The sequence below is a fragment of the Lissotriton helveticus genome, chromosome 11, assembly GCF_964261635.1.
Source record: "Lissotriton helveticus chromosome 11, aLisHel1.1, whole genome shotgun sequence".
Lineage (NCBI taxonomy): Eukaryota > Metazoa > Chordata > Amphibia > Caudata > Salamandridae > Lissotriton > Lissotriton helveticus.
The window spans coordinates 833,295,986-833,320,897 of record NC_136072.1 but is presented as its reverse complement, the minus strand read 5'-3'; the positions used below and the strand labels follow the sequence as shown (position 1 = coordinate 833,320,897).

General features: G+C 48.7%; 1 protein-coding gene across 3 annotated transcripts in view; it reads right to left on the bottom strand.

Annotated features, from left to right (window-relative positions):
• GPAT2 (glycerol-3-phosphate acyltransferase 2, mitochondrial) overlaps window positions 1–24,912 on the bottom strand; it is a 1,306,638-nt gene that overhangs the window by 1,199,943 nt on the left and 81,783 nt on the right. Inside the window, exon 1 of one of the 3 annotated variants that reach the window (XM_078667015.1) lies at window positions 8,818–8,837. The exons of the other annotated variants lie outside the window; for them this stretch is intronic. The gene's annotated coding sequence lies outside the window, so the exon portion shown is untranslated. Of the gene's footprint in view, window positions 1–8,817; window positions 8,838–24,912 lie in introns of those variants that run through there. 3 annotated transcript variants of the gene reach the window in all.

The following is a 24,912-nucleotide window of genomic DNA, read 5'->3' as shown; positions in this document are numbered from 1 at the left end:
GGCCACCAGGAGTCGTCCCAGGCGGAGGGCGAAGATCCCAGGATGAGGACTTCCGTCTTGTCCGAGTTCAGTTTCAGGCGGCTGTCCTTCATCCACTCCGCGACGTCTTTCATCCCTTCGTGTAGGCAGGTTCTGGCGGTGTCGGGGTCTCTGGTGAGGGAGAGGATCAGCTGGGTGTCGTCGGCGTAAGAGATGATGTTGAGGTTGTGCTGGCGTGCGATAGCTGCGAGAGGTTTCATGTAGATGTTGAAGAGGGTGGGGCTGAGTGAAGATCCTTGCGGGACGCCGCAGATGACTTCGGTGGCCTCGGAGCGAAACGGGGGGAGGCGGACTCTTTGTGTTCTTCTGGCGAGGAACGAGGTGATCCACTCCAGTGCCTTCTCTTGGATACCGATGTTGCTGAGGCGCTGGACTAGGGTGCGGTGGCAGACCGTGTCGAACGCAGCGGAGAGGTCCAGGAGGATGAGGGCCACTGTTTCCCCCTTGTCGAGCAGGGTCCGGATGTCGTCGGTGGCTGCGATGAGGGCGGTCTCGGTGCTGTGGTTGGCTCTGAAGCCGGACTGCGAGGGGTCGAGGGATCCGTTCGTCTCGAGGAAGGCGGTCAGCTGTCTGTTGACGATCTTCTCGATGACTTTAGCAGGAAAAGGGAGGAGCGAGATGGGGCGGAAGTTTTTGAGATCGGTGGGGTCTGCTGTAGGTTTCTTCAGGAGGGCGCTGATCTCGGCGTGCTTCCAGCTCTCCGGGAAGGTGGCGGTGTTGAAGGAGGTGTTGATGATGTTCCGGAGTTGGGGTGCGATGGTGGAGTCGGCCTTGTTGAAGACGTGGTGTGGGCAGGGGTCGGTCGGTGATCCGGAGTGGATGGTGTTCATCGTGCGGGCTGTGTCTTCGGTGGTCACCGTGGTCCAGGTGCGAAGGGTGGCGGTGGGGGGCGTTGGTTCGACGGTTGGGTGCGTGGGTGGGGCGCCGAAGCTGATGTGGATGTCGGCGATCTTGCGGTGGAAGAACGAGGCGAGGGAGTCGCAGAGGTCTTGTGACGGAGTGATGTTGTTGGTACCGGTGCTGGGGTTGAAGAACTCCTTGACGATAGTGAAGAGCTCTTTGCTGTCGTGGGCGTTGTTGTCCAGTCATTCCTTCAGGGATTTCTTCTTGGTGGTGCGGATGAGCTGGTGGTGCTTGCGGGTAGCGTGTTTGAGGGCGGTCATGTTGTCGGTGGTCCGGTCGAGGAGCCAGGCTTTCTCGAGGGTGCGGCAGGTCTTCTTGGAGTCCTTGAGGTCGTCGGTGAACCAGGATGCCTTCTTGCTTCTGGGTCTGCTGGAAGGGTTCTTTAGTGGCGCGAGGTCGTCGGCGCAGGCGGTCAGCCACTGTGTGAAGTTGCGGGCTGCTTCGTTGGGGTCCGTTGTGTTGGCGGGTGGGCTCTGGCTGAGGGAGGTGGTGAGCTGGTCTGCGGAGATCTTGCTCCAATTCCTGTGAGGTACCTGTTGCGGGTGGTGGTGGGTCGTGGATCTTTTGAAGCTGAAGTGGACGCAGCTGTGGTCGGTCCAGTGGAGTCCGGTGGCGTGGCTGAAGGTGATGTACTTGCTGGAAGAGAAGATGGGATCAAGCGTGTGGCCGGCGTAGTGGGTGGGGGTGTTGACCAGTTGCTTGAGTCCGAGGTTAGCGGGGTTTTCCAGCAGGGCGGTGGTGTTGCGGTCCTTGTTTTTCTCCAGGTGGAAGTTGAGGTCCCCGAGGAGGATGTAGTCAGTGGAGGAGAGGGCGTGCGGGCTGATGAAGTCTGTGATGTCTTCGCAGAATTGTGTGCGTGGTCCCGGGGGTCTGTAGACGAGGGTGCCTCTGAGGGTCGTCTTAGGGTCGGTGTGAATCTGGAAGTGGAGATGTTCGGCTGCGGCGAAGGAGTCGTTGGCGTCGGTCGTGATGCGGATGGTGTTCCTGTGGACGATGGCGATGCCACCTCCGGTCTGGTTGATGCGGTCCCTCCTGATGATCTTGTACCCGTCCGGGATGGCGATGGCGTTGTCGGGTGCAGAGGAGGCGTACATCCAGGTTTCAGTGAGGAAGGCGACGTCCGGTGATGTAGCGTCGAGGAGGTTCCAGAGTTCCACGGCGTGTCTGTGGACGGAGCGGGTGTTGATTAGGATGCACTTGAGGTGGTTGCTGCTGGTGTTTGTCTTGGCGGGTGCGGGGCAGGTTCGGAGGCAGGTGAACTTGCAGGTGCAGCAGGTGAAGGGTCCGTGGGTGCGTCTCGGGGTGGCTCGGCAGCAGGCGTGGGTCCGGCCGGCATTGAGTGCGTTGAGAGTGGCGGCGTCGTAGGTCAGTCGGGTCGTATTGCCTCGGCGGGGAGGGCCAGGGGTCCTGGCGCTGGGCGCGGGCCAGGCGCGGACGGGCGCAGACGGGCTTACCTTTGGCGCTCAATCGGCGCTCCCGCTGCGCGCGTCCGCTGCACGCGTCCGCTGCACGGTCGCTCTGTGGGCGTCATAAGTAAGGAGCCGGGAGGGAGGAGCAGCTGGGTGGCGGGAGCGGGGCGGCGAATGGAATCACAGGGGGGAGGGGCCGCAGGGAGGCAGCGGCGGGAAATTCCAAGAAGCAGCGGGCAATTCCCAGGAGCAGCGGGAAATTCCCAGGAGCAGCGGGAAATTCCCAGGAGCAGCGGGCAGCGAGCGAAGGAATCTGCAGGCAGGAGGCGGCAAAGGCAGGCAGGAGCGGCAGCAGTGAGTGGGGCGACCAAGCCCTGTGGAGGGCTGAGCGGTCACACTCTGTGGTCCCCTACTCACTCTACGTTTTATACTTGTTCTTATTTGGTGGGAAACGATGGTGGGGGGTGAAATTTGACTGTTTTAAGTTGAGGTTTGCATAGCGTGGGTGGTGAGGGGGGCACTTGATGTTCGTTTTTTCTTGTTTTTCCCCCTTTTCTCTCTTTTGTTTTGTACTGTGCAATTGTTGCTGTAGTGTACATGGCGTACCCAATAATTCTAGAGGTGGTGTCTCAATACTGGAAGATACCCTAGGAATACAGATGGAATATAATAAAGAGAAAGTGATCCCTAGCTTAGTCTCCGGTGGATAGGCTGCAACTCTTGATGTGGAATATTTGAGGCCTAAATGATTTCAGGAAAACTAGAAAGGTAATTGCTTGTCTCCCTAGACATAATGGGGACGTTGCTCTTCCACAAGAGTCCCACTTGCCTGCAGACAGTCCGATGCTCACATGCAGGAGAATGCGTGGTATATTTCATGCTGCAAGGTTATCTGTTCATGCACGGGGGTATCCAACTGGGTAAATCCACAAGCTGGTATCTCACTAGAGGCGATTGAGATGGATAAGGAAGGCAGGTATGCCATTTCTAGATGTAAAGGAAAGGGGCTGGATTTCATTATAGTTCATGTATATGGCCCTAATTCTGACAATCCGCAATTTTATCGTGCTCTACTGGGGCACATGTGCAGACTGGCATCTGTCCCTCAAGTGGGGGTAGGGGATTTTGATTGTGTCTTAGATCCGACATTAGATCGCTCAGGAGGGCCAAGCCGGCGTAAATCACTAGCGGCAAGGGCGATAGAGGATACTATTGTCGAATTAGACCTGGTTGATGTCTGGCGCTCGAGGCGGAGTGAGAGAGGGGGCTTCACACATTACTCAGCCCCACATGACTTGCATACCAGAATAGATTAAAGGTTCACTTCTAGATCCCTGAGCTCATTGATTTGTGGTTGTGAGATTCAGCCCGCTTGTTCTCAGATCATTCACCTATCCAGCTTGATTTTACTAGTCCATCAAAAGACCAGCCTCGTTCACTTGGAGATTCCCTACTTACGCTCTCATTGACAGTATTTAAATTTGGCTTTGACTCCCAGTTTGCCACGGTGTGGGAAACGTTCAAAGTATATATAAGAGGGATAGCGATGGCCAAACATTCAGGTGTACTACGAACCATTAGGGGGCAATTGGAATCACTGGAAAAGAAATTGGCTTTACTGGAGAGGGAAGCACAGGAGGATGGGAATTATCAGACCTTGAAAGAGCACAAAAATACTTTGGAGAAAATATCATGAGACCGCTGACAGGGAAGTTAAGTATCTGGGGAAATATGCAGTAGCAAAAACATATGGTGAGGGTGAACGTCCGGGAGCTACCTTGGCAGCCATATTGAGGGGTAGGCAGCTAATATTACAGAACTACGTTCTTCAACTGGAGAGATTCTACGGGATCCTGATTCCATAGCAGACAAATTCAAGGAAAACTATGCGGAACAGTATCGCACTAAAAGGGTGGCAGATGAGGCAGCAGTACTGGACTACCTGGAATATATCAAACTCCCATGGCTGGAGGATGAACATAGAGAATATCTTATGAGGCTTTTAGAGACCTGGGAGATCCAGACCACTTTAAGCTCCATGAGATCTGGTGGAGCCCCGGGGAAGGATGGCTCAGCAGTCTCTTTTTACAAAGAATTTAGGGAGCTTCTGGTACCCCATCTGATCACATTATTTGAAGAGATGGGGGAGAGTGGAGAGATGCCCCGGTCTATGCGCGAGGCCTTGATTGGTACTCTTTTAAAACCGGGAAAAAGTCTGGATGACTGCGCATAATTTTGTAATTGTCATTATTGAATGTGGATACTAAATTATTTACTAAACTATTAGCCAACCGCTTAGCTTCCCTAGTACCGCAATTAGTTGGGCCTGAACAGGCAGGGTTTGTCCCTGGGCGCCCTCGTACGCATAACTTGCGCACAGTTCTTGGCGCTATACAACATACGATACCCGAAATAAAAGCAGCTGCCATCTTCCTTGATGCCGAAAAGGCATTTGATTCCGTTGAATGGACCTTCATGGAAGCAGTGCTGAGGCGCAAAGGAGTTGGTGATCTTTTCCTACAGCTGGTGAGGGTTCTATATAACTCCCCCATGGCCAGGATTAAAGTGAGAGACTTGGTGACTTCTCCTATAAAAATCTCTAGAGGCACTCAGCAGGTATGCCCGTTATCGCCCCTACTTTATGCTATTGTTGCGGAGCCCCTGGCTTGTGCACTTCGAGAGTACCATAGTCATCGAGGTATCCGCTTCCCTGGTTATAATTGAATAATTTCCACTTACGCTGATCATACATTACTATATATTAGAGACCCGGAGGTTAACCTATTCCCGGTGCTGAGAGAAGTAGTTGGGTATGGAGAATTCTCAGGCCTCAGAATTAACTGGGCTAAGTCCACCATTTTCCCCCTTACTTCAGCCATGGAGCCGATAGGCCTGGATTTCTCCTTGAACTGGTCTACTGAATTGGTGCGGTATCTAGGTATTCAGTTGCATACTAACTCCAAAATAGTATTCAGAGAAAACTTTGTTAAAGCAATCACTAAATTGGATGATGATGTTACTAGATGGGTGCGATTACCATTATCGCTTCTGGGCAGCATCTCCTTAATGAAAATGGTGATGCTCCCCAGAATTCTGTTTCTATTTTTGAAAATACCAATGGTCCTTCCTGGCCATTCTTTTAAATGCATAAGGTCGTTACTGATTTGTCTGGCCTGGGCTGGTAAACAGCCCCGGGTCGCATGGGAAATCCTGACTCTACCTTACTCGATGGGTGGACTCGGTGCTCCAGTCTTGGAGCTCTACTACAGAGTGGCGCAATCCTCCCATGCATTTTATTGGCTGCACCAACAATCCCCCCCGTCCACATCTACATATTGAAAGGGTTGCGGCAGCGCCCACTCCTTTGGCCAATTTGCTGTATCAAGCCCCATCTCGGTGCACAAGTCTTTTAGACTCTATTAATGCCACTTCCCATGCCTGGCAGAACTTAATCAAGAGGCAGGCCACCTCAATTTTGTACTTCCCGCTCGCCCCAATCGAGATGTGCCAGTGGCTGCCAGTTCTTAATGAGCAGGGAGTAGTATGCGCCATGGAGATGTTAGGTATCTCAAAGATAGGTTAGTTATTTGAAGATGGTAAGGGACGTAGTTGGGAAGAAATAGTGGTAGATCAGCAAGATATAACCCCATTTGCGATGTTCCATTTTTACAGAGTTAGATATGCGCTTCGTGACATGCTTGGGAAAGAAATGTTGGAAGCTCCAGAAGTGGGTCCTTTTTCAATGTTATTGCGGGCAGATTCTCCCTGTAAAATTGTTTCCAGGATTTATCGCATGGTACAAGACTACCGGAAGAACTTTTACATTAAGGCCAGACTGGAGTGGCAATCTGACCTGGAGGTTATGTTAGATGAAGACAAATGACACTATTGCTGCGAGGAGGAAGGTATCACTGAATGGTCATCATAGACTCATTAATTTTAAATTCCCGAACAGGGTGTACCATACCCCTACTCGTTTGCATAGATATGGCCTCAGAGAAAATGTGAGATGTGTAGTGAGGACCAAGTAGGATTCATACATTTGGCCTGGCTGTGCTCCAATATTGCTAAATACTGGGCACTAATATTCCAAAATCTAAGTATTATCACAGGGGAACACTTGGCACCCGACCCTATGCTGGCCCTTCAGGGTTACTAGAAGCATATCCAGAAAGATATACGTAAACTGATATAGGCCTATTGATTGCTAAAGGTGGGGTTGCTATGCATTGGGCCCGGGCCCCCCTCCGACTCACACACAATGGTCTAGAGATATGTTGTTCTGCAATACACAAACTGAGTTATATAGTGAGCTACTCACTCCTCAGAGTAGACCTAAACATTTCTGGAGCTTATACCAGAGCTACCTAGCCGGTAAAAGCTAGTACTTGTTTTATCTTGACTACCCCTTTGACAGAAAAAGGCGCTTTGGGTGTTATGCATTCAGACTGCGAGCTGCGCATGCACCCCTTCTAGCTGATTTCGGATAGGATGAGAGAGGGCTACATGCAGTCTGGAGAGTTTTGTTCCTATATTGGCCCAAACGGATAACTGGACATTTAGATGGTGCGACTCCCTCGAAAAGGTTAGATATATTCATGGTTAGTTGGCTCAATACCTCACTGTAAATATATTGCAAGGATCTGTATTATATATGCTGATATTTATATAATCACTGATTTGAACGGTATCTACACTATGGCTACTTTTTCTTTTGTACTTTTTAGTAATCTGTTGTTTTGGTCTGTCTGCTAATGTCTTATTTGCAAAATCAATAAAAAAATTAATTTAAAAAACAAAGTGGGGAGAGAAAGTATAGTAAAGAGCCTGTATCCAGTACTACCTAACTAAACTTATAACATATCAAAATCAAGAGACTGGTGGACTCTGCTAAAAAGAAGCTACATTTTATCCCCTAGTACTCTGGTGTACTCTGTTTGTGGAGTGACACACTGGTACAAAATCCTCCACGTATGGTGAGATACTAACAGAGAAAGGTTTTTAAAAAACGATGCAAACCATCAACCACACAAGCTGCCATGCTTAATCACAGGGATGCTTCTTCACAGGCGCGCAACGCCCATTGGGCTCAAAGGGCTTCAGCCGCCCCCCAAACGCCCCCCCCCCCCCCCCCCCCGGTCGTGTGTGGAAGCCCGGCTGAGACCGCGCCACAGCCGCACCCGAGTACTTCACAGGTCTCTAAAATACCATTTGCTTGTTAATGAGGCTTTGTTGTGTTTTCATGCCTTCCGAGCCCCTGCATCACCACTCTGCCTAGTGCTGAAAGAATTAGCGCCCACACCCCCCGAACTGTTTCCTTGCACCACCCCTCCTCCCCCTGAAAGTTGTCTCTAGTTGCGCCTCTGCTTCTTCACCAGCACGCAGCACCATACTAGTGCAAGGCAAGCTCAGAGTGACTGAGACCCACCTGCCATGGAAGTGGAACTGGACTTTAGACACCAAGCCGAACAGAGATATTATGAGAAGGATGGAGTCACTCGCTGCCCACCTCCGTGAATGGAAGGATAATGCCAGGCTGCCAATCTCGGAGGCTTGAGATCAAGTTCCTCTAGACGACTGTCAAAAAGCTTTTGACACAGAAAGACCAGTCTCAATAGAATCGCATTCTGCGACGGATCACATTTCTAAATCAGGAAAGTGAACGGTTGCCATGCAACAACCATAGACAAAGTAGCAACTTAGGTCGCATACAGTAAATAGAGGAATCCAAGCGAAAATAAACCTGCTTCTTCATAAAGTCCAAGAGGTCCTGAAAGTTCAAACCCTTTTCAAGGGAAAACAGAAGGGTTTGAAAATCAAGCATCAGGGACAATTAAGGATAACATGCATAACTCTCAGCCCTCGAAGAGAACACAGATGCTGCATATGCCTTATTCAAAAGATACGTCACCTTTTTGTCTACAAAATTCGACGGAAAGGCTTCCTCAACAGACACTGTAATCTTACTTTGAAAGATGAGCAAAAAAGAGGCAATTTTTAACACAATGGAAATATCAAGGTCAAATTCAGCGACGGAATTGTTATAGCATTAGGAGGAAGCAATCTGAATTTTTATAATTCACATGATTTCAAGCAATAGCACGAGTGTGGTCTTCTTCACTGGCCAGCCAGCGTCCAACTGACAAACCCTAGAATATCCAAACTAAAGCGAGCACAGAGAATATATGTAACATTCAACCTTGCGTTATCAGCATTATAAATCTCCTTTTCATCCCAACAAAGAATTTTAAAATAATAGGTATAGGAAACAGAATAAAACAAGCAGATTAAAACGAAAACAAAACATGCACACTAAGAAAGCAAAACGGAAATTTTAGCCACGGGTAAAAAGAAATTACACAAAGGGGGCAGTGCACCAAATAACCGGAAACAGTTGTTTTGGCATTATACCAAGCATGAATATATTATCATATCAGTATTCTTGCAAAAGTGCTGCTAGTCTCACCAGTTCTGCAGAGCTTTTGCCTGCACCGCTGGGAAAAACACAGCTCTGACAAGAGGTTTCTAGTCTGTACAAATAAATGTTACTCCCCAAATGTACATCAGATAGTATTCTAATCTCCAGGCGGCATCCAATGCTTCTCTAGCACCGAATTTGTGAGAAAGTGAGCAGCAAAGGCCATGTGTTTCCTGTTCTGAAATGAATATGAGAAATAATTGTTTCAGCACCTGTGGCACTGGCATCTACAGTCAATATAGTTTTCAACTTGATATTCAAAAGAACTAATATCTCACCATTACAAATTATTTTTTAGGTTTTCTAAACACCATTGCTGAACTTCCTCCTAACAAAATTAATATTTTTGCACGGTAATAAAAGTATTCAATAACGTTTTCGGTGAGGTTGTGCAGATCTATGCAGACCTCGACCTGCTCTCTGCCTGGTCTGTGATGACCACAGAGGATATCCAAACTGGATGTTTCAATTTCTTCAATTTTTTAGCAGATCTTTCAATATTGCCCCATCATCATCCCTTGTTATACCACGTACCCTTCTCGTTTTGGATTGTACAGTTACAGTATTTGGTTTCAACAAACGCCCATGAACTGGACTACTAAATTGTTCCAGTATCCCCTTGAACACTTCTTTAGCTCCCTTTATAATATGTTCAAACATGGTGTCTTCCATTACTATAATTTTGCTGGGTGCTCTTTATCCGATTATAATAATCAAATTGTATTGACAGGTACATTCTAAAATCGGTGACCCATCTTCTGAAATATACGTGTTGCCATATATTCCTGTGTCTAATTCTAATCTTGGAGTACATAAAACCTAAAATAACTACCTCTTAGCCTTAACACCCTTCTAGGCGGATGTCCTTGGGTAATAATATCATAGGCCACTCCTGGAACACTTTCTTGGACAGGTGTATATATGGAGCCATTGTCACTAGATGTTTCACTCTCCTCCTATTGACCACATATTCTGCTTTTTTTTAGTACTTTCCTCTGCTGTTCTCTTGGACATCTCTGATGCTGAACACTATCTAACCTTTCTTCTCAAGATTCATAGCCAAATCACAGTTTTTACCAAATCAGCCTTTTTTCAGGGTATTTACTTTACTGCTCACTTCCTTGTCTATCATCCCTGTTCTTCATTTCTGTTATGCCATACTCTGACTCTTAAACCACCTACGGTATCTCAATAGCATCCTTTAATGATGAGTTCCTGGGAGGTGCGGCAAGCTAGCAACCAAGATGGCCGCATGGCATTGAAACTTCGGAGCCGAGCATCTGTTCCTGTTTCGGTTTGGCTGTCATCTGCACTCACCCAAACGCTTAAAGCCCATATTCCAATGAAGGACGTCCCTTCTCTCCTCTCGGCCATAGCTGCATTTCTGATCCTGTGGATGCTTGGGGAGGCACCCCACATGCAGCCTGACGCGGCCCTTCGAGGCCTTGAATTGAGGATTGTGTTTAAGAGCGGAATAAAGCACAGAAGAATTGTCAGACATTATGCTATGCTGAAGGTAAAGTTAGCAGAAGACCTTAAACTATGTGTATGAGGGCAGGACAGGGTTGCTACACGCAAGTGACATGTGTTTATAAGATATGTAACGATATCTGTAAACCTTTTCAGATTTGTAACACTGTATAAATAAGAGATAGGCAAAATGTTGGTAATTCCTATTCCATTGTAGAACCACAGATGTAATCATCAGTACGTTTGTTTTCGGTATTAAGACATACAGATTATTTGCTTCTATGTTTTAACTGATGTGAATGTTTAAATTATGAATCAATAAAAAAATATCTTTTTTAAAGTTACTAATAAGGAGAATATGGGTGCCATTAGAGATCCTTCAGGGTAAGTAACATGTAATCCTTCTGATCTTCGTCATCCAAAAACTGCTGAATGGTGGCCTTTGCATTTCGTAAATTAATTAATCTTTTTGGATGAGAAGGTCTATGGAGGGAGAGGCAAGAAGTATAATGAAGGCAGAGTGAATAAGGCTCTTATGGAAAATAAGGCCTGTGACACTCCAGATTTATACCTGGATCTAGTAAGTTTCCTTTTTAAAATGGGAAGAAATCCATGGAAAGGACAGGAAAAGGCTCTACATCAATAGCACGAATAAATTCTGGATGTGACATAACTTAACAAGAATCTTAGATATGGCCAAAGAGGCATATTATAAGCATGTAGATGTGAATGTCCTGCACAGAAGGAACCAAAAGGCTACAGGTTTGTCATGGTAGGTTATGCTGTTTTCATTTCAGAAAGGTGTAAAGCCGATTTAGCATTAGTCCGAAATTTGGTGTTTGGCCAAAATAATGTGAAGGTTCAGAGGGACTTATTCTGAGAAGGAATAATGAGAACTATTGGCACATATGTTTCAATGTTCAGTACACTGGGTTAAGCACAAAGCTGTTTGAGAATTCTTCGGTGGCAGTGAAATCTTTCAAAGGGCTTAAGGAAGGGGCTGATTATTTAGCCATGATTAGCTTAAGTCCCATAAACACCTGAAAGGAAGGTGACATTTCAGTGGATTCCAGAGTAAGATAGGAGTTTTTTTTCACAAAGAGATAGAATTCATCAAGGAGGTCGAAGATCACAATCTAATTCAACTCAGAGGATGGTAACTGTTTTTCCCTAAAGAAAGCTAGGAGACAATTTGAGATTAAAGGTAACCCTTAGGTACTGAAGAGACTGTATAAGGTTTTGGGAATCAATTTGTGAGGACACTGTGGCAGGAAAAAGAACCAAGAATGACAGTGCTTTCTAAGGAAGAGATTTATTTCGTGAATGCAAGCATGTGTCAGTTGTTGATCTAAGGTGCAGTTATACAGCTAGACAATATACAAGTAGTGGAGGGTCTAAGGGGAAAATATTTAAAGACCAGGCAACATTATACCCCCATTCATAATATAGCTAAACAACATAAAATGTCACTGGTCTATCATTCGGCATGGGCGAAAAAAAACAATAAGCTCAGTGTCTACCCAGGGTGTGTTAGCAAAAAAGAAGAAAAAATGAATCCCATCAGCCCACCAAATGGGAGAGCTTCATCATCTGGGATTACCGAAGAGATGGTCAGACTATGGGGCCACACACCTGTTGGTATCGTGTGTTGCTCCAAACCAAAGGAACCACCAGTGATGGATCATACCAAAGAATCTGTGTTTTCTGTGGTGTGGGATAGAAATTTGCAGTGTTGAAAGAAATATGTGAAAATAATCAAAGGTGCAGTATACAATTGGCTACCATGATATAAGGGATACATTTTATTGGGGAGATGTCATGGTGTCAACATTAAAAACAGAGTGTTGGACAGTTTGAAATAATAACTCCGTAGACGTGCCCTGAAGCGAATCCTGTGGGGAGACAATCCTAGAGGACTCCAACAGTCTACTCTTCTTGAGAAAAGGAGAAGGAACCTCGGTCTCAGACCCACGCTTCTGAGAGGACTTTGAAGCAAAAGATGACAGGCTCTCCACATCAGAAACCACAGACTCCGAAGTCTTCAACTTCTGTAGCCACAGAAGGAGACGGGCCTCTCTATCTCTCAGAGTCTTAGGAGAGAAAGTGCGACAGTACTTACAGTTTTTCACCTCATGGTCTGGGTAGAGACAGTAAATGCATTTACTGTGTGGATCCTCGTGGAAAAGGCACAGTTTACCACATGAAGGGCAGGCTTTAAACAGAGATTTCTTGTTTGAAGACATTTTCTTGAAGAAAAAACAGGTAAAGTTGAAGAAAACTGAGCAGAGCTCAGGGAGACTCCCTTCACACGACGTGCGGTAGAAAATCTAAGGACTTGGGCTTCTGCGGAGAAGGTTCTAGAGGAGGCTACAGCCTGATTGGCTGGAATGTGATCCAACACATAATGACTCTGATATGCTACTAAAGTGAGTTCTCCCTTAGGCTTTTCAATGGGCCTATTATGTTCTATGGTACTTTTAGAATTTACAATTTATTGCACTATATGTATGTATATTTTTATTCGTTATAATTTTCATGTATACATGCATATATGACTGCTATTTTATGTACCGTGGGACTCCCACTTCGACGACGGGGGATATTCAAGCATGTGAATCTATGAAAGACACCCCTAATACTGGAGAAAAATACTTACCTTGAGCTCGCCGTATCACCATTAAATGGAAAGGCAAAAAACTTGGTTTCTTGTCCCACGCAGGAAAATGAGTTTCTAAACTGTGTGAGTTTTTTTACAAACACCTTAAGTCTCAGACCGTGCTTACTCAAAGCTTTTCCCGGGTGCTGACAGGTTTGCTTTTGCTGCTATTCAAGGAATAGAATGCAGTTTAAAAAAGCAATTTTAGCTGTGTTGTTATTTCCGTGCAAGCTTTCTTCACAGACTGTGATTCAACTTGTCACATATAGCCAACTTTTAGTTACTTTCACTAGACATCTTATCTACCATATAACAAGATTGTGGTGAGCATAGAGCCAACCCTCTGTGCACCGTTGGTTGTCGACTGCCATGTTAAAACATGAAGCTGATTTGGCTCTGTGTTGAAAAACAATATAATAACAGCAGCGCGGCCAGCATGTTAACACATGAAGTGTGTGAGGTGCTTTGTTGGCAAACAATTGCTACAAAAAATAAATAATTGTAAAAAAATAAATTTTAAAAAAAAGGAGGGCAGCCTCCACATTGTTTTCCTATTTATTTACTTTTGTAGAAATCGCATCACAGCCTGCTTTAGCTATAGATGTTTAAAGCTTCAGGGTAGCGTGCTGTCATTGCTACAAAAGTAAATAAACAGAAAAGAAATGCGGCGTCGCCAGATTTCTTTTCTCTTTATTTAATTTTGCAGCTATCGCGGCATGCCACAACCTGTGAGACTAAAGCGTGGCAAGACACAAATGCTAATAAAACAAATGAATACAAGAAACTGTGGGGGGACGACTTTACAGCTACTAATAAAGTAAATAAATGCAAAAAAACCCCAATTTTTACAGTAAGGCAGATTTTAAAACAATTACCTCCTCTGCAGTGTCAGGGTTTCAGAAGCCGGCCAGAATGTCATGCCAGCTTTGTTATGCCATCATTTAAAACACGTTTGTGAATTTGTGTGTAGGAGAGCAGCGCCTCAAAGCCTTGACGCTGTCAGCTGCCACTGCTGCATGCCAAAATTAAACACGGCTGCAATGACACCACATGGGCGGCTGAATCGTGAAAGGGACTGCCGTTTATAGAACTGAAATCAAGAGCACTCACTGGATTGTGGAAAAAATGAAGGGAGATAAAGTTTCCTTGGGAGTGTTAAGACTCGTCAGAGCAACATTTTTATGTGAGTGCGTGGAAGCGCCACCGGACGTGATTACAAACTTGTTAACGTTGGGCCAGTGTTATCCTTAAAGCACAAAGGCAGCGCCAGAGTAGAAGGGCGCCGAGATAGCCCCACATTTGTTTATGTAAGTGAAATGAAGTGCAGAAGCGCTTCACATAAATGAATATGGGGTATTTTGTACAGTGCACTCCCTAAACTCACATATTGAAAGGTGCATTGATATGTGATAATGAAGAACAAGGTAATACATGGAAGAAAGAGACTAAGAGGAAGAAAGAGTGATGAGGTGAGGTAAGAAGAGAAAGCAAAAGAGAACAGAAGGAAGGGTGGGGGTGAGATGCGAGGTGAGAGGAACGCAGAGAAGGGAAACAAGAAGAGAGAATAAAATGCGAGAAAGGAGTTAAATAAATAAAAAATATGACAAGGGAGTGGAGAGAAATGAAGAAGACGGAGGGTGAACGAGAGGGCGCTGAGAAGAAAGGATGAGACGTGAAGGCGAACAAGACCGAGAGGTGGGGTTTAGTGAAGGAGACAGCTCGAGCAAACTTTCCCGGGGGGCGGCAGCGGCTGGTTTTATCACAAGGAGGATTAACAAGCTCTTGGCATTGCTTTGGGGGGCGGGGCGGGAGCGCATTGCTTTGGGGGGCGGGGCGGGAGCGCATTGCTTTGAAGTCTGATGCGGGGGCGGGGAGCGGCAGCTTTGAAGTGTGACGGGAGGCACAGACAAATGGTTGTTTGTGACATGGCTGGTTTGTGCACCGCGTAGGTCACATGAACTGTGCTAAATCCGCCGTTGGTAGACTGTTCTTTTGCCCAATTACTATAATCTCAGCCAGCAATGCGCAAGCGCATTGGCAGGCCGAGACCTAAAAACAGAAGCATGCTACTTACAGAATTCATTACAGTCCAAAGACATTTAAAAAAATTGTCACTTGAGTTATTAATTTGATTAACTTGTTGAAAGTTGAATGTATTATTTAGATATTTTGTACTTTTTTTTTTTTTTTTTTTAAATTGTTTTTATTGTTGCTTAAACAGGTCATGTATACTTCAGTTACTTTTCGACCGTGTGGCTTCAACATTCAGCCGCAAACAGTCAATTATGCAAATTTTCAACTTAACATTTTTCATTTTTATAACTACAAACCAAAGGGTCACGACACTTTACTATTGGCAATACGATGATTATGACATTTGCGCGAGTATGAGTTCCAAAGCATTGTGCAATTTTTGTCTCAACTATGGATTTATCAACATATACATTCATGAGGCTCCTGCCTCCCGCCGTCCCACATGTCCCCCCCCACCCCTCACTCCTCCCTCTCATTCTAGTCCCTCATCCTCCTCTTCACTATCCATGTCTTCATCTTCAGGTAGTGGCTCACAGATCTCCCCCCTATATACATTCCATGGAGACCATATCTTATTCCATTTACGTGGGTTATTCCTCTGTTGATAAACTGCTCTTTCAGTCATCATTAACATATCCATGTTTCTACACCATTGGGTCAGGGTCGGGGTGTTGCTCGCCCCCCAGTTCATTGCTATGTCACGTTTAGCCAGCATCATACCAATTATCACCCATCTCCTCCCATGCGGTGTCAGGTCCGTCGGGTCCCACACATTCAGTAGGCAAACCCGGGGTGCAGGTGTGAACGTGTTTTGCAAGGTCTGGCCCACCGTGCGTGACACACGCCTCCAATAGTCCTGAATATAGGGACAGGACCACAACGTGTGGAACAGCGTACCTTCCTCCCCACAGTTCCTCAGACAGTATGGGTGTTCGGCCCTCTGGATTCTGTGTAGTGTTGTGCGGGTATAGTAGACCCTGTGTAGTATTTTATACTGCACTAATCTAAAACGTGTGGATATACCCGCCTCCCTGGGTGAAGCCAAGGCTGCATTCCAGTTTGCCTCATCCATTTCCCCGATCTCGTCTTCCCAGCGTTCTTTCAATCTTACCAGTGGGTCCGGTAGGTTATTTAACAGTTTACGGTAGGTGAGGGAGGTAGCACTCGCTTCCATGTAGTCTGTAAGCAACCGGTCCTCTAACGGAGCCGATTCTGGGATCGTTGTGCCTGGCTCTAGTACCGATAGGAGTGCATGTCTGATTTGTACATATCTATACGTTTCAGTTGTTCCCATTTCGTACTGTTCCCTCAGGGCCTCGAATGTGATCACCCCATCTCTCGTCCACAGATCTCCTACCATAGAGATCCCAATGTCGTCCCACCGGTCAAACCCCTTACTGCGTCGTAAAGTACCTAGGGCCTTGGTATCCCATAATGGTGTGAGCTTGGTAATTACTCCCTCCCATGCTAGTCGCCTCTGGGCTTTATGCCATATAGAGACCGTATGTTTGGTCGGGCCTCTCAATTTTGTTAACAGACCTTTATTATAAAGCGGTGCTAGCAGGGTGTTTATGCCCAGTTGCCTCCTATCAGCTAGGTATGCGGGGTCATCTTGTGCTATGTGTATCCAGTGGTTAATCACCTTAAGGTGTGCTGCCCAGTAATACAATTCAAGGTGTGGGAGTGCTATCCCCCCGCTATACCAGTCCCGAACCAGCTTCACCTGTGAGACCCTGGCCGGTTTATCCCCCCACAATAGGCCTGACAATAGCGCCGACACCTGCCTGAAAAAGGATGGTGGAACCATTGCTGGGGTGTTTTCTAGGACATACAGGAAGCGCGGCAGCGCCATCATTTTGTAAAGCGCCGCCCTACCTAGAAGAGTTAAGGGGAGGGCTTTCCAGTGTCGCACGTCTGCCTTGAACCTCTCCAGCAGTGGCTTAAGGTTCAGGTCCAGAAAGGTCGTGTGGTCCCGTGTGATTTGAATCCCTAGGTATTTGAAGGAGAAAGTTTCTATCAGCAACGGACAGTCCGCCGTCAGGGGCGGCGGAGTGCCACTCAGCAAGTAGAGTACCGATTTTGACCAGTTAATTTTATACCCCGACGCCGTGCCATGTCTCTCACACAGGGCCAGCAGGACCGGCACCCCATGCGCGATGTCCGTGAGGTATACCAGCATGTCGTCGGCGTATAGGGAAATCCTATCCTCCCAATCACCTCCCCATTGAATGCCCTTCAGCAGCTGTGTCGTTCTGATGACTGTCGCCAGGGGCTCTAGCACTAAGGCGAATAGCAATGGTGAGAGCGGGCATCCTTGTCTCGTGCCTCTCGCCAGCGGGAACTCCCTCGAGATGTGACCATTGGCCGTCACCCTTGCTACGGGTTCGGTGTATAGTAGCCTGACCCACGATATGAATTTCACGCCAACACCCATACGTGCCAGAACCGCAAAGAGATAGCTCCACTCCACCATGTCGAATGCCATCTTGGCATCCAAGGATAGCACCGCCGCCTGTTCCTCCAGTAGCGGAGCGCGCGCCATCACGCCGTGAAGCCGTCGAAGGTTCATCGCCGTGCTCCGGTGTGGCATAAACCCCGACTGATCCGGGTGTATTAGGTGCGCCAGATGTGGCAGCAACCTAGTGGCCAACAGTTTCGCCAAAATCTTACTTTCGGCGTTAAGGAGAGAGATCGGGCGGTATGATCCGCATTCCTCCGGGGGTTTACCGGGCTTTGGTATTGCGATTATAGTGGCCGTGCGCTGGTCGGGCGGAAGTTGCCCCTTTTCCCAGCACTCCTCGTACATCTGTAGTAAAGGCGTAGACAGCGTCTCCGCCATGGTCTTGTACCACTCAATCGGTACCCCATTAGGGCCTAGTGCTTTCCCGGGGTGTAGTGCCGCTATAGCAGCCTGTATCTCCTCGGTCGTCAGGTCCGAGTCCAGCTCGTCCCGTTTGTCCTGTGGCAGGGTTTTAATAGGTATGCCTTCGAGAGACCCCTCCGCCATTTCCCGGGTGACTTCTAATTCAGGGGAGTATACCGATTGGAAATAGTTCGCTAGGACTTCCACTATTTGTGACGGTCTAGTCTGCACCACTCCGTCCGGGTCTTTCAATTGCAGTATGGCCCTCTGTCCCCCCCTCTTCTTCTCCAACCAGGCCAACAGTTTTCCCGCCTTGTCGCCCATGTCGTATACCCTGTTCGCCGCCGCTGCCACATTGGCACCCGCTCTGCGACGCTCATGGTCAGCGTGACGCTGCTGACACAGCCGGAGCGTGTGTTGTGTATGTCCGGTCGGGTCTCTCTCATGATCTCGTGTGGCCCTTTCCAATTGACCCTCTAAGTCTGTCAGTTCCCGACGCTGTGTGTGTTTATGGTGTGTTATAGCTGAAACAGCCTGTCCGCGCAGCACCGTCTTGTAGGCCTCCCACAAGGTCGCATGGGAACGCACCGACTCCGCATTCTCGGCAAAGTAAGACCTCGTGCCCCTTTTCAATGCCTTGGCCACCGTCGGTTCACGAAGATAGCCCGAGTAGATAGGGTAAATGCGTTTACGTGTACTCTCATGACTAGAAAGAGACAGTGTCAGAGGGGAGTGGTCCGAGATCCCCCGTGGACGGATTTGGGCTTCCGCTACAGTGAGAAGGCCCCCCCCCCAATGTGAGGAGGTAGTCAATTCGTGATAAGCTGTCATGAACCGCAGAATAATATGTATATTGACGGTCGTCCGGGTGGGATTGCCTCCATACGTCAACTAACCCCTGTGCTTCCATGAAGTCTTGCAATCGGGAGGGCCCCTGTGTGTGTGTGCGTACTGGGAAGCGGTCCATAGAGGTATGTGCTACTGCATTGAAGTCGCCCCCTATAATAAGATCTCCTTCCGGCAGGTCTAGTAAGAAGGTTCCCAACTCTGGAAAAGCAGTGGCGTGTAGTGCCGGTGGAATATATACCGAGACCATGTTAAGCGGCTTCCCCTCCCACTGTCCATGTAGCGCCGCGAAGCGCCCCTGTGTATCGATTTTAGTGGATTTGGCTATGAATTGTGATGTACGGTGCATTAATATCCCCGTGCCACGGGAGCCCTTCGTAAATTCAGAGTGGACAACCATACTATACCCTTTCCTATCTAGGGCCCTTGTCGCTGCCCCCGTTAAGTGTGTTTCTTGCAGTAAGACCAGTGCGGGATTCAGTCTCTTTATGCCCTGTAGCACCAACCCCCTCTTTATTTTATCTCCCAGACCCCTCACATTCCACGACATAAGGTTCAACGGGATTGCCTGCCTCGTAACATCACCTCCACCCACCATGCTGGGACAGGTAATGAGCATTCATGCCATGCCAAGGTACCTCTACTCTGCGCGCTTGTGCCCCATGTGTTCCGTCCAGACCCAGTAAACATTCTAAAACCCCAACAACTGTCCTATCCCCAACTCCCCCCCTCCCTGCCTCCCTGCTCAACGGACTTCGAACTGCCCGCCCCCCCAACTTAGCAGAGTGCCTGATCCCTACCCAGAACATAGTACTTGCTCGCTGGGGTGAAGGACTCTCCGAAGTCGGAGGCCCCCTCCTTGTCAGCGGAGGCCCTCAGCCCAGTGTCCGAGGCGGCATTCACAGGCCGCGGTACTTTCAGTCCAAATGGACAATACCCGGGGATCACTGTTCTCCGTCATCTTCCCCCTCCTGAGTATCGTTCAGAGGCGAACGTGGCTCCGTCTCGCCATCGTTTGATTGCTGGCCCTGCTGGGATCCTCCAGTACGGTTCTTGGTTTGTCTGCTAGAGCGACGAGGGGGGCCCGTCGTCCGCCAACCCTCCATCCAGTCTTGTGCTGCCTCCGGGGTGTCGAAAAACCAAGTTTTATTATTGGCCACAATCCGAAGTTTGGCTGGGAAAAGCATTGAATAAGGGATCTCCCTGGCTCTGAGTTCTTTTTTGACCTCGAAGAATGTTCTCCTCCTCCTCGCAACCTCCGCCGTGTAATCCGGAAAAAAGGCTAGCGTGGCGTTTTGAATCTTAATGGGGGGCGAGGTCCTTGCCGCCTGTAGAATGGCATCTCGATCTCTAAAATTAAAGAGTCTCGCTATAATCGGTCTGGGGTTAGCGCCCGTCTGTCGGCGCCCTCCAGGGATTCTATGCGCTCTCTCCACTGTAAAAAAATTTGAGAGTCCCTTAGGTTGTAGGTGCTGCTTGATTAAGTTCTCCACATATAAGTCCATCGACCTCGTGTCCTCCGATTCTGGCACACCTATTATGCGGATGTTGTTCCGTCTCGAGCGTCCTTCCTGATCATCGAGCTTATCTCTCAGTTCCTTATTTTCCTTGGAGATACGTTCCATATTGACCTGCAACTCCAACACATCTTCCACCAAGGCCTTCGTCACAATTTCCATCGTGTTCACTTTCTCCGACATCTTGTGGAAGTCCGCCCGAATCAGCGTGATTTCGGCTGAGATTGACCCCACCGTGGCCTGCACCTGTGTGAGGGCCCGCATAACATCGTCCAGGGTAGCTTTCTTGCCCCCCGTCGCCTCCACTGTCTTGCCCGTCTGCGACTTGGCGTCTTGCGGGGGGGTGGTGGGTTTCTCGTATGCGAAGCGATCAAGGCGGGAGTGCGCCGCGTTGTTTTTCGGCCCCTTGCCCGCCATCTTTGTTCGCAGAGCTGTGTACTCCGACCCCCGGGCAACGACACCCGGCCCTCCACACTCCTCCGGGGCAGCCCCTCGTTTCACCAGTATCCTGGACGTATACTGCGCACAGTTCACCCTTTGTCGTGGCTCTCAAAGTTTCAGTATGGCACCCCAGGCTCGCCTCTGGCCTTATCACTTGGCAGCTTGCGTTCCCTCTGGTCAGCTACACGTGTGGCCGCCGGACTGCACTTTGTTCAAGCGTGTGGTATCAACGGGGCTCAAGCGGTGGGAACGCTCCCCCAAAAATCCAAAAATCTGTTGCGCCGAGCCACCGTGCGGTCTTGTGTCCTTTGCTTTATCTCCCTGCCGCTGTTACAGTATTCACCTCCCTACCAGGCACCTCCGCCCGTGTCCGGGGATAGGGCTCCACGTAGTGGTGCTCAAGGGCCCTTGTGCCCTCTCGTGTGTGTTGTGCGCCCCCACACAGCGGGGGGGGAGCCGGGTGCCGTATATCGTCGCAGAAGGACGGTACCTGCGGTTTCTCGGCGTTGCCTGTACCAGCTCGGCTTTGCACGGGGACCCGGCCGGGTTCTCAAGATGGCGGGCCCCGCTCCGGGTTCTTCCTCTCCGCTCGTCTGCCCCCGGCTTCCCAGGTCGACTGGTCCGCTTCCCGCCTCGGGGTTGTCCGGGGTCCCGCCCGGGGCTGCAGATGCCCGGCTGTCACTACAGGAAGTCGGGGAGACTCCCCCTCCGTCGATGTCGCGGGCGGGCGCTTCCGGCTGCACCCTGCCCAGATCGGCACACTTCCTGCCGGCTCTCTCGCCCAGGCCAGTCCCCTGCTCCGGATCCCTTCAGGGGCCTACTCGGGGACCGTGATATCTCGGCTCCCCGGTCTCGGATTTTCGTCCCGCTTGGCCGTGCCTCTGCCGCCCGGTCCTGGGCCTCAGTACCGTCCCGCCTGGGTCAAATGTGTCGCGGATTACTTGTCGGATTTCTTTGGAGGCCGCCTCAGCCGCGGAGCTCTCCCTCTAGGCTGCCGCCATCATCGGCTGCTAGCCACGCCCCCGCCAGATATTTTGTACTTTTAAACCAATTAAAAACAAGTTTTTAAAATAAAAAAATAACTTCATGAAAACATTTGAATTACGTGTACGACGAGTGAAAAACTATTGAAAATATCCCATGTAACTTTATCACGTTCGGCAAGCTAGTTTCCTAAATGTTTAATTCAGACATATGAGTATGACTACGCCCGGGCTGCTGGGGTGACGGGGGTCAGTTTCTTCCATAAGTGCACCTCGGAGTCTCCCGCCACTGCTGCTTGTCTAGCCTCCCGCCTGCAGGGGGCGCTGTAGCTTCTCACGGGTGCTCTATCGGCGCTGGTCTGGCTCCTCTCTGGTTCTGGTGTGAGTTTCACAGCGCCGCAACGGGAGCCCGGCGACCGCTTCCAGCTTTGCACGGCGGGGGGCGGGGGGCTGGGAGGGCGGCCCGGCCCAGGCGCCCTGTGCCTCTGCCGGCTGCAGCATGTGGTTCATCTACCTGCTCAGCTGGCTGTAACTGCTCATTCAGGTGGCCTTCGTGACGCTGGCGATCGGAGAGTGCCCCGGTTCTTAGGGGTCTTGTTCCCCTCTCTTGCTTGGGTTCACGGGGTATTGTGCCCCATGCATGTCTCAAACCTATTATGAACCCCCCTCCTCAATTAAAGCCAGCTCATTACTGCCCCCTTTTTTCTAAACCCCACCCTCCTCCCCTTTATTGGCGTCCATGTAAGTATAGGTATTTATTTTGTTTTATTTGAAGTCTTCTTGGAGGGTCATTGGAAACCTTTCGACCCCTAAAGTTTGCATTCTTTAAAAGCTCTTTATTGGGCCATATAATTACCCCTTTACTTTGTCATTTGATTTGGAAGATTACTATCTCTTTCCCCGCTCATGATGACGTTTCTCATGTTCGTCCAGTGATATTTTTTCTTTGCATTCTGGGACTCGCAGTCCTGTTTGTTCCATTACAAATTCAGGACGGCATGTCCCAGAATGCAATGTTGGAATTTGGACTGGGTGAACTACTTACGGATGCACCTGGGAAACAAAGTGCTGCTTCCTTGCTGTCGTGGCCTCCTGCCCACCGCAGACAGGGGCGCCACTACCACAAAACGACGCCCCTCACTTTCATAGTTCTGACATGGCGTGGGGGTAGGGTGGCCTATATCCTGCCCCTTATCGTCCTGAATGTTTTCATCTTTTCTAGTGTGCTTTTTTTCTATCGCCGCTCTCCGATGCCTGAGGTGTCCCCACCCTTTCTGCATTTTCCCTGATACCAACACCGTCTTCAATGGACTTTGCATAGACGAATAATTCCTGTTATTTTTTCCAGCGAGTTCCACTCTACTTGCGCTTTCTTTGAGCTCCAGCCCTCCCTTGGTAACTGCTGGGTAGAGCCCCTAATGGCTCACGTTTCGTCCTCTGTGGTTAACTGTGTGGTGGGCGATGTTTCATGTGATTTCAACGGTTTTCTGGTGCTTTAAACGGCCCGTGACGTGTGACAGTTCATGCCTCCTCTAATCACGGAAACGCACAATCGGGGGGCGGGCAGAGGCTTGCATGCCTTCCCTTTCTGTAGACGTGGATGTTATCCCTCAGGCTCTGGTGGGGGAGGAGCTGTAGATGAACAGCACACCCTAGAGCAGGGTCCGGGAGCAGGCAGCCTCGCCTGTGGTGGCTCACCTGCAGTGGTGTTCTAACCCCCCACCCCTCCAGCAAAAGGCACCCCTCTGCAATAACATACTATAGTTTGTAGGGAAGAGATCGCCGCTTTCTTTTAAAATGCACGTTTAATTTGTCCCATAAGGCGTACACTGCGAAGTATGTTTCACAAAGGGCATTGTTAATTCCTCGTAGTGCCTACAGAAAATATGTGTGTGTGTGTGTGTGTGCGTGAGTGCGTGTGTGTATGTGCGTGTGCGTGTCTGTTCGGGGGGGGGGCTGGCTGTGTGTGTGCGCGCCGTTAGTGCATGCTAGCCAAGCAAAAGCAGGGGCTGTGTGTGTATATGGAAGCGCGTCTGCGCAAGCGTGTCTCTTTAGAAGCGCATCCACAGACACCAATCGGCGCGTGCCCCGGTCTGTACCACTTGGCAGGCAAGACGACAACAATAGATCTCGCTGGCGACAGCGCTATCGTGCTGCATCACCAGCGAGACCTAAAAAGGGATAAATAAAAGGTAACCGAAGATCGTGGAGGTCAGGCTGGGAGCCTCTATAGTTTGAACTAAGAGTCCTGGGAGACTACGCAATTTCGCAAAATGACTCACAAAGTCTCAAACTGGAGGTTGTAAAAAGGAACGGGGTCATAGGTATTATAAGGGTGAATTAAATCAGGAATAGAGTCTGAAAACCCATCTTTGCTCTATCTCAAAGATAGTGTATGCTTTTCATAACCACCTACTGGTAGTCTGTAACCCTATGTTTCTTCTCAATGTAATGGATAGACATCTTAGTTATTGCTCGGCCACCTCAGATTACTATGGTGCCCTCATATTCTGATTTCACCTTCCGGGTAGTCATCCCAATGTATGTAAGTTACGAGGGCAGGTGATCATGTACACTACCCTTTTTGTGTTGCACTTAGTCAGGTTTCTCAGCTCCCAGGGGGTGGTGATGGTGTTGAAAGTAACTGAGTTGGTAATCCTCGTTCAGTGGCACACATTACAACCCCCCAAGGATAGTAACCAACTGCTCATGAGAGTGTCCCCTGGGTTTGTCTGGTGTCTATAGATGTTTTTGGGGGGGCATGTGTTCATTAGGGAGTCCCTCAGACTTCTGCTTCACCTATGGGAAAACATAGGTTTTGGTAGATTAAAGGGGCCGCTATTCAGAATTCGCCAATGTATATTGATGATCTTATAGACTCCGTTCGAAGCTATATTGAATGCTGTAATACAAATTGATATTTATTCATTTTTCTTTTGTGGGACATGGTCCAACAAGACATCCATGTTGTTGCTGGTCCGTTTCATTGCCGTTTCTACTATTCTGGGTGGATACTTTCTGGGACTCAAGATTTTCAGGGTTTCTAGGTGGTGCACATAGAGGCCAGCGATACTGGGTGCAAAAGTACTTCCCATGCTTCTGTAGACATAAGGTCCCCTCAAACTTGAAGAAATTCATTGAGGGTGCCCATGTGCAGGATTCCATAACTCCATTCCTGGGTTTGGGGTAATACAGCTTGGAAACGGACCTCCTTGATTATATCTAGTGTCTCTAGTTGAGGGAGGCTTGTGTAAAGACTTTCAATGTCAAAGC